Source organism: Oratosquilla oratoria, chromosome 1 (genome assembly GCF_046742065.1).
Source record: "Oratosquilla oratoria isolate Oo_2021 chromosome 1, ASM4674206v1, whole genome shotgun sequence".
NCBI lineage: Eukaryota > Metazoa > Arthropoda > Malacostraca > Stomatopoda > Squillidae > Oratosquilla > Oratosquilla oratoria.
The window spans coordinates 123,104,814-123,114,829 of record NC_134777.1 but is presented as its reverse complement, the minus strand read 5'-3'; the positions used below and the strand labels follow the sequence as shown (position 1 = coordinate 123,114,829).

Genomic DNA, 10,016 nt, shown 5'->3' with positions numbered 1-10,016 from the left:
AATTTACACTTTTTCTTTATAGTTTTCGTCATTATAATTAATTTGTTTTTATAACGTGCCCCTAGAATTGTAAAACCATCTTTCCATGCAGTAACTGTGAGACAGAATGTAGAATGATAAATACTAAGATTAATTCGGTATACATTGGATTTTATAAGTGATTAAAATTATAACGACTTTATTGTGCGTAAACATACATCACAATTTGCAAATATAACATGCAGAAATGAGACACTACTAAAGATATCTTCAAAGATAATATTAATAAAAAATAAATAAATCTAAGGCTAAGACAGCGTCTCGAAGAGGAAGATATATACAAATCCAGGCAATATAGATTCCGACAACACCGTGGAATAACCGTGATGGGCTGAAGCTAAACGTAATCTACTATTACCAAAAGAACTAACAAGACTCATTTGTTGATTCCTGACAGGGCTCGATGCGAGAATATGATTAATAAGAACACAGAAACGATCAGTTCACCCACACTATTCGCTGTCTATACGGCAGATACTCCCCTTCCATTAAACAGGAAGTCATAAATAATCCAAGAAAGTTGACCCAGTCACCCAGATCCCGAACCAAGCAGAAAGAGCAATCGGTCGGGAACATGGATGGAAGAAACGATAAAATAAATTAATCAATCAAAATTCAAAGTGATGCCAATAAGTTCTGACTGACACCAATAAAAGTGGAGGACGAGGTTTGTGCAGTGTTTGGAAGGGTAGTAAAAGCTGCTATTGTGAAATACGCGGGAGGACACAAACCAAATGAATGATACCCAGCACGGTTTCCGTGAAGGAATTCGTCTCAGCATTGTGGGACAGCTACGACAGGATTCTAGTAAACAATATTCATTGTCCTGACACCGGAACTGATGCTATTTACTTCGACTTCGATAAGGCATTTGATAAAGCTCCGTGGCCTTAACATAACCGGATTTTTTTGTATTTGGTTTGCTGAATTCCGGACGAATACAGTTCGTTAGAGTTCAAGATTATTCCAGTAAAATGAGTACAGTGAGGAGTTCTGTTCAGCAAGGAATACTACTGTCCAACCCTCTTCCTGGTGCTCGTGCTGGGTATAATCATTATATCAAGTGATATGATAAGCTTCGTTGATAACACAAGACTTCAGATATTCAAATGTCAGAGGACTCGGAAATACTACAGAAAGTCTTGGGTAAAGTTTACAAACGGACCACAAATAACAAAATGGAATTTAATGGAGACAAGTGTCAATATGTTCATTTGAGCTGTGGTAGAAACTCTAAGAAGTTATCTGGATCCAGACCAAAACAGTATAAGTACAATAGATAGGGTTGTCAACGCTATAAGCTACAATTAAGGACATAAAAACTTTATTAAAGTGGCCATAGATCATAATAGATGTCAATATTAAATGCACTTTAAAATTACATTTCTCTTGCCTAAATGAAAATAAAAAACAAGAATGAGAAGACATTTATTTTACCTTGATCAAAGGATTCTAATCTTTAAAACTATATTTGCCCTGGCTTTGTGCTGCCTTCAGAAAATTTGAATCATCTTTGTTGTTGTTATCGAGTTCCAAATATTTATCTTTGATGTTAAATTGTATAAGAAGTTCATTTTTAATTCAACAGAGCATCAGTTCCTTTCACTCGCCATTTAGATGATATTAAACTAAAAACTTTCTCACAATAAGGTGATGTTCCAGGAATTGATTGTACAAAAGAAAATATTTTGAAAACATTTATACATTTAAAGTCCATAGATTTCAAAATAAAATGCCACTTTCTGGTTGTTGTTTTTGAGCTTATGATGAGTTCAGAGCTTTTGAGTGTCGAAATTTCTTTGAATTAATACTACTTCACCAAAAAGTTAATCCATCTTTAATTTAAGCTTTCCTTCTAGCTTCAAATGTTCTGCTACAAATTTTTGAATCTTTGTGAAATGAATGGCCTACAAAGCCTAGGTTTGATAATTTGCCGAATGTTGAATTTCATCGAAATATATTGTTTTTCCAAATATCTGTTACATACATACATACATACCTATACCAAGGCTTTTTCCCCCTTACAAGGGGGGTAGCCAAAAAGGAAAAGGCATAAAATCATTCCCACCCATTCCATCCCTGAATGCACTCCACACCCCTCCATCCTCCCTATTATCTTAGTACCTCCTGGATAACGGGTCATCCCTGCACCTTGTCCACTGCCCTGGGTCAGAAGCAGTGTCGCAAGACACAGCACATCCACAGCAAGGCCGCTTCATTAAATCGGTGACCTCCCCATGGATAAAAGGAGAAGACGGGGAGAAATCCCTTCGGGCTGCGTCAAATTTTGCTCACACATACTACCTCACCCCCCATCCCCCCGCCCATTCCACCTCATGCATCACAACATCATCCATATACAACCATTCTCCATTCACCCCTGTCTTCTGTCCTCTTCCGTCCTTCCTCAACAGACATTCCCCTCTTCCCCAAAGCCCCCTTCACCCCATCCATCCACCTCATCCTAGGATGTCCCCTCATGTTCACTCCCTCCACATCTGCCTTCCATACCTCTTTTACTAGTCTTTCTTCACTCATTCTTTCCATATGTCCAAACCATCCTAATACTCTTTCATCAACCCTATCTCCCAACTCCCTTTCCACCCCCGTTCTTCTCCTCACCTCCTCATTTCTCACTCTATCTAGCCTAGTAACCCCCATCATACTTCTCAGACACCTCATCTCAAATACATTCAAACTCCTTCTCCCTCTCTTATGTTCCATGTTTCTGCCCAATACAGTGCTGTTGGCACAATCACTCCTTCATACAGTCTCCTCTTAACATCCATTCCCAAATGTCTATTCCTCATTACACTCTTTAATCCACCAAGGCATTTACTCGCTTCTCTCAATCTACATTCTACCTCCACCTTCACTCCACCTTTTCCTGCCACATTTGCACCCAAGTATCTAAAACTATCCACTTCCTCCAGTCGCTCTCCCTTAATGCTCACTTCCAGTCTACTGCCACTTTCACCCCTTGTACATCTCATCACCTTACTTTTACCCACATTTATCTTTAGCTTTCTTCTATCACATATTCTCCCAAACTCTCTCACCAACTTCCTCAGTCCCTCCTCCGATCCTGCCACAAGCGCAGTGTCGTCCGCAAACAACAGCTGGCTCACCTCCCACTTTTCTCCATTTTCTTTAACCATCTCCAATCCCTGACCCACTACCCTTGCATTTACCTCTCGCACTACCCCATCCATGTATAAGTTGAACAGCCAGGGCGACATAATGCATCCTTGACGAAGTCCCACCTTTACCTCGAACCACTCACTCTCTCCATTTCTAATCCTGACACAAGCTCTACCACTCTCATAAAAACTCTTGACAGCTCCTAGAAGCTTTCCTCCTATCCCATATATCTGCATAACCTCCCACAGTGCCTTTCTGTCTACCCTATCGTAAGCCTTTTCCAGATCCATAAAATTCCAAAAAACATCCTTCCCCTTTCCTATAGCTTTCTCACATATTTGTCTTACCACAAAGATCTGATCTACACAACCTCTACCCGTCCTAAATCCACACTGTTCTTCACCAATTACTCCCTCTGTTCCTCTCCTAATCCTCTCAATCAAGATCCTCCCATAAGCCTTCCCAACTACACTTAACAAGCTAATCCCTCTGAAACTACTACATTCACACTTGTCCCCTTTTCCCTTGTAAAGTGGAACTATACAGCCACTCCTCCAATCCTCCGGCAATACCCTCTCTCCAGCAAACATTGAATAACCTCACCAGCCAATCCATCATCACTGTACCTCCTTTTTTTTTTTTTTTTAGACATTCTGCATGGCATCCATCCAGACCAGGTGCCTTACCTGCTTTCATCATCTTAACAACTGCCTTCACTTCATCTTTCCTTATTTCTCCTCCATTTTCCTCACTCATCACTCTCATTTTCTTAGCATTTCCCACTGCAACTATCTTTCCCTCCCTATCCTCCTTCACATTTAGCAACTCCCTAAAATATTCTGCCCATCTTCCCCATACTGCCTTCTCTTCCATTATCATCTATCCATCTGCACCATTCACCTTTTCTTCTCTACTTGATTCGCCTCCTCTTCCTCTCTTAATTTCTTTCCACAACATCTTTTTATTACTTTCAAAATTTTCTGCCATACTCTTACCCCACTTCACATCTGCTCTCCTCTTTGCCTTCTTTACCTTTTGCTTTACTTTTCTTTTCTTTGTACCTCTCATATGACTCCCTCGTCCTATTTTGTAACCAATCTGTGAAAGCTCGCTTCTTCTCTTCTACACCTTTCTTTGTTTCCTCATCCCACCATTTACTACCCTTCCTTCTTTTTCCTCATGTCCTTCTTGTTCCACACACCATCCTTGCACACATTGTGACTCCCTCCTTGAACCATCCCCATTCCTCCTCCACACCTAGCTCTACTCTATCCTTCACTTCCTCCCACTACTAATACAAGTTTTCTCATAGATTTCACTGTTCTTCTGGTATTTATAAAAAATTACAGCTGGATTTTGTGAAGGGTCTTATCATTACATTGTTGTATAATACGCCATGTTTTGGTTCTTCGTGAGTTCAGTTGATAGACGGAAATATTGCCTTTCCAAACGTCCAACGGCACCTTTCTTTCTCTTGTTTTTTTTTTTTTTTCATGGTGGTGGTTCTCATATTTAGTAGCATAGTTTACGATTTTCTGATTTTCCCAAAATGAGTGCCTTTTTTTTTATGGAAAATTGAATTATACATAACACGAGGCTAATTTTACACCCTGGTCTGCGTTCTGCCGCTCTGTGCGTCTGGTATTGTGCAGAATCCAGAGTCGACAGATTCTGCACTCTTCCAAGAAGTAAACACTTTTGCAATCACATCTTGAGAGTAGGAAACTGAACTACCAGTCAAAAAGATTTCAAAATAAAGGACAAATAGTGTCATTTCAAATTTCAATAAAGGACAAGGACAAGTACCGTTGATAAAGGACTGTCCTTTGAAATGAAGGACGGTTGGCAACGCTAACAACAGATCATGCTCAAGACATAGGAATTCAATTTTCTCCAATCTGTGACTTCACTGAGTACATAAACAGAGCAACAATGAAATGTTCTCAATTAACAGGTTGGATATGAAAAACATTCAAGTCAAGAGATAAATTTACAATGATAACTTTGGAAATCCCTTGTTTTGCCGAGATTAGATTACTGTTCACAGCTGTGGACCGGAGCCCATCTAATGCAAAATATATTATACGGCTATAAAAAGTACAAAGACGTTTCAACAAACCCATTGAATTCCTAAAAGACTGAAATCTTTGAAACTCTTCTCTTTGGAAAGAAGTCGAGATTGTTATACAATAATTTATCTTTGGGAAATATTAGAAAAACGAGTACCTAATTTGTTGTATCAGTTGCAGAGCTGGTAGCCTACTAAATAATAGTTTCGGGTGGAGAGCAGTGTGACTATTCAGCTGTGTGCCAATATACATCTGATATGAACTGCAACGTAGGGGCATGGCGGCGAACATTCCGTGTGGCCCAGTATACTGAAATAATCTACTGAATTACACCAAGTAAGTAACCCAGCATGGCATAATGATGTCGGCGACAGATAAAGGCCTAAGCCAGCGCGGCAAAACTAAAATTCAAAGTAATGTTAGAATATCGAAGTACACCTATATACAAAACATTGGTGACGCCAGCAATATACCCAAACAGAACTCGAGTTCTCTGTCGAAACTCACCAAAAGATTCGAAATGATTTTTTTTTTTTACTTTGTAAGTTGATAAAAACAATATATAACGCAGTTTCTTATTTTGCGATCCTAATATACTATCTTGCTTAAACGGGGTGACGACTAGGTGCTGGATGGGTGAAGGGTTGGAATATACTAGTCGTTTTGAGTTTATTGTCCAAACCTTCTGTCTTGTGTATACACATCCCGCAGCTGATATGAGGAAACGGAAGGTTTAAAATCAGGGTTGCCGCGTTTTCTATACTGGTGTGTAGAATGGGAGTGTTGCCATACCGGGGCATACATTTTTCTTGTGCGTGTGCAGACTTCCATAGCAAGATATACTTGTCAAACTTTGACAAAATGTTGGTTCTAGTTTTTTCTATTCTTGAATATATATAAGGCCCCCATGCCCTAACATATTCAGTAAGATATAATTTTTTTTATATTATTATCGCTAAAAGAAAGCTGAAACTTTAGCGTATAATTTTTTTCTACACCGTAAAACGTATCTTTTGGGGTACAATATTTTATAAGTAACACAATTACCAATAAAAGGCATATTTTGATGTACCATTTATCATTTGATAACTAGATCTATGATTTTTAAACAAAATTTTGAGTTTTTGAGTGTTTTGAACAGCCCATTGATTTGCAGAAAAAATTTCATGTCCTTATGCAGTTGCCACATGCCGCTATTTTTCTATGTTTTGGTACAAAATTTTACGAAACGGCAGACCTGATTACAATCGTTGAGTCGACTACTCTGTGTTGCCAAGTCGTAAGTTTCAAAGACTCAAGCTCAATTGAATTTTACTCTGACAATGGTGAATATTTTTTGTCACATTTTGCTTAATTTTAATGTTTATACAACCAACCAGTAGCAAAGTAATAATTCATTCTACCTAAATAAGAATATTGCACAACTGGGTTCGAGATTAAATTATGTGGATGAAACTGTTATGGGCATGGTTTTACTGGTTATACCCATACACAGAATAAACAATTTATGTATATTACTTTCTCTACTTACATTACACAGGGTTTCCTAAATATTTTCAATTATATTTAACTCAGTTCCTCCCAGGTCCGGCCCTCACTAAAAGGCATTTTGGCAATGTCACCTACTGTCGAATAGCAAATGTGCATTCACGAGGTTGACATGTCTCCTGAGAGGTAATGAGGCCATTGTTAGCCGTTACATGATGTTTGAACTTTCTCAATCCATCTCATCGCTTGGTTAAAATAAAATCGTACATTCTAAATTGCGTATCTACCTCAAAATAAATACACTTGTAATATTGTATACAAATATATATAAAAAAAACAATTGCATTTAAAATACTAAATATTTTTCGGTTTTCAATATTTTTCTTTGTATTGTCAAAAAAAAATATATTTTAAAGAAATGTGACGTGAATATTTTTCTATGAAGAATGATGTTGATTTGCTGGTTGAGAACTTACGGGTGACTGCCAACTTTACAACTAACTGATATTAAATGCCTTATTTTATTCAGTTTCATGTAGGCATTTTTATTTTTCATTTATCGTCTTATATTTACGTCTTATATTTTAATTTTATTATATGCATTATAGGAATCGTACATAATGGTGCCCTAAGTGAACTTTTTCGGCGAGTCCTACGCTCAAATTAATTTACGTATTTGTTTTTATTTATTTGTTTATTATTAATCTTTTGACATAATATAGCAACCAACATGCATTTATTTATTATTAATCGTTTAACATAACAACTCGCATGCAGTCTGTATCAACAGTAAGACAACATTAAAAAAAATCCCTACCTGAGTGACAAACTTATGGTGATGTTAATTATTTTTATACTTGTACTATTTCTTTCTTCGGACACTCAAGTTCGAAACGATACTAAGAAAACAAAATTGGTTGACAAGGGATAACTTAATCTGTGATGCAATAATTGAAAGCAAAACAAAGCACGTGAACTGGTAGACTAAACTAGATTACCCCTTCACAGAAAACTGTTATTGGAGGGCTGACTGCGTTAGTTTACATTTCTATTATTAACACCTGCCTTTCTATGTTATAGGTTTATTCTAACCGGAGTCGATGACCACCAAGGCAAAATTATTGTGTTTACACCCAATCTTAATAAAGATTAATAGCTATGATGTGTAAAATACACAAATAAGTTGTTTCTGAAGGAGACCTATTAGTTCAGCCCATAATTATAAATATCAATAATAAGTCACTCAATGAAGATTTTGTGTTGCTGTCTAGAAGGAATGTCGTAGAAATGGACCCACATTAATACCAGTGTTGCCGCAAATCCGGAATTCGTCTGCTAGCTGCATGGCGGGAACACCAGTCGGACGTGATTACGTCAAACATCCGGCGATGCTCTTTTGAATCGGAAATTCCGGATAAATTAGTTTCTCGTCAATTTCTAAAAAAGTAAAGCTTGAATAAATATAAAGAGAATATATACGTGTATTTTTAATATATCCACACCATTACCATTGCATTTTGTGTTTATTTATGTTGTCAGTAAAGTTTACAGAGGTGTAATGCTTGAGCCACTCGCACAGGAAGACCACTTTCGGGCCAGATTTTATGCGAACTCGAGCTTTCCAAAGGAACTCACTACATTCTTTGATGAATCTGATGACACAGAAAGTGATGATGTACACAACAGTGACGATGACAGCGAAGTAAGTGATGAAAATGATTCAGAACATGATGAAGGAAATGAAGAATCTAATACATATGTGGAAAGCGAGGATTTGTTCATAAGTAACGACGGCAGTGATGAAAATCACGCTTAAGTTTAACCATACAGTGCCAGACAATATTATTATCATTTTTCATTACGTTAGAGAGAAAAGTGATGAAGAAAATGAAGATAATAAGATATAATATCTAAGTCTGTGAGCACAAACTGATTTATACCGACTTCTAACTGTTTATATGCTCATAAGTGACGATTGCAGGGCAAGGCAAGGGGAAAGCATGCATGCATATGCTGTTGCCTAATTCCTAAGAACAGATAGTCTGATAATAGAGTTAAAAATATATATCAAAGCTACATCTCGACGAAGAGGAATGTTTAAGGCTGTTACATTACAGGCTTATACGTACTGTTCACTACGTAACTTTGACAAGCGCTATGGTTTTTTCTCAAAATCATTATTGAAGAGAGAAACATATGCCACTAAAACAAATAAGTTATCCATTTGAAATGTCGTTTTCTATTATGATCTACTCTATGGCTAAGAAAACTGTATGAGACATTATTAGTGTTTCTTTTCTGTGTTTAATCAAAGAGTGTTCGTGAGACACTGGGTTATTTTGTTCAAGAAATACTGTGACACTGGTTAGAAGAGAATTGTGAGGACAGATGTATTACAAAAGACAAAGTCACTCCCAGGCAAGCCCTTATTATCGACATTCTATTGGCTAAGGTTTACCCAATCATAATAAACGGAGGATGAATTTTGCTATCTGGCAATCCTAAAGTTGCCATGTAGTCCATTCCGGATATGCTCACCCGGATTTGCGGCAACACTGATTAATACGAGATACAGCAGTTCAAAGTTTCTTACTAGAGAGATGAGAAGTATCCTAGGACTTTTTGACTTCTTAGGTCGCTAGTTTCCAGTGAAACTTAATGGTTATTAGTTATTTTTCTAAGTTATTCATTAATAAAAACAGTAATTACCCTTATTGTTATTTGATACAATAACAATTCTTGCCTCAAGTTTCAATGATTGAAAACCCTTGGCCTACACTACTTAGCAGAGAGTCCCATGGGATGTTTTCTGCACTTTATTGATGAGGGTCTGTTTCTCGCCTCTGACTGGTATAAGGAGAGGTAAGCTACAATCACTGGATGTCACTTCTTCTCAAGTGAAAAGATGGAGGAAAGTTGGAAAAATATGTAGGGCATGGTTCAGACTCTCTGGGGTGCTGATGGACTTGAAGACAAATGGCATGGGGATGTTGCCCTCCAGTGCCTATAACATAGGGCCCTCACATGGGGGGGGGGGCATATGCCCTGAGGTGCTACATTTAGGGGGCGGCAATTCTAGTCTGGACATGCCACCCACAAGGCTGACAAGATAATTGTAATAAAAAAAGGTCGAAGGAGCCCTGAATATTTTACTGCAATACACGAAATTTGCATTAGAATCAACAGAATATGAAATATTTTTCCCTCATATTTTCTTCAATAGGGATATTAAATACAATTCTTAAAATCTGTTTAATTATTTCACAAGCCAATAGCTAA

At 37.5% G+C, this 10,016-nt stretch overlaps 1 protein-coding gene across 1 annotated transcript in view; it reads left to right on the top strand.

Moving 5' to 3' along the window:
- The first annotated feature begins 5,306 nt into the window (after positions 1-5,306).
- Positions 5,307-10,016, top strand: part of LOC143026020 (protein C3orf33-like) — a 64,254-nt gene continuing 59,544 nt past the window's right edge. The window contains exon 1 of the mRNA XM_076186018.1: positions 5,307-5,585. The gene's annotated coding sequence lies outside the window, so the exon portion shown is untranslated. The remainder of the gene's footprint in view (positions 5,586-10,016) is intronic.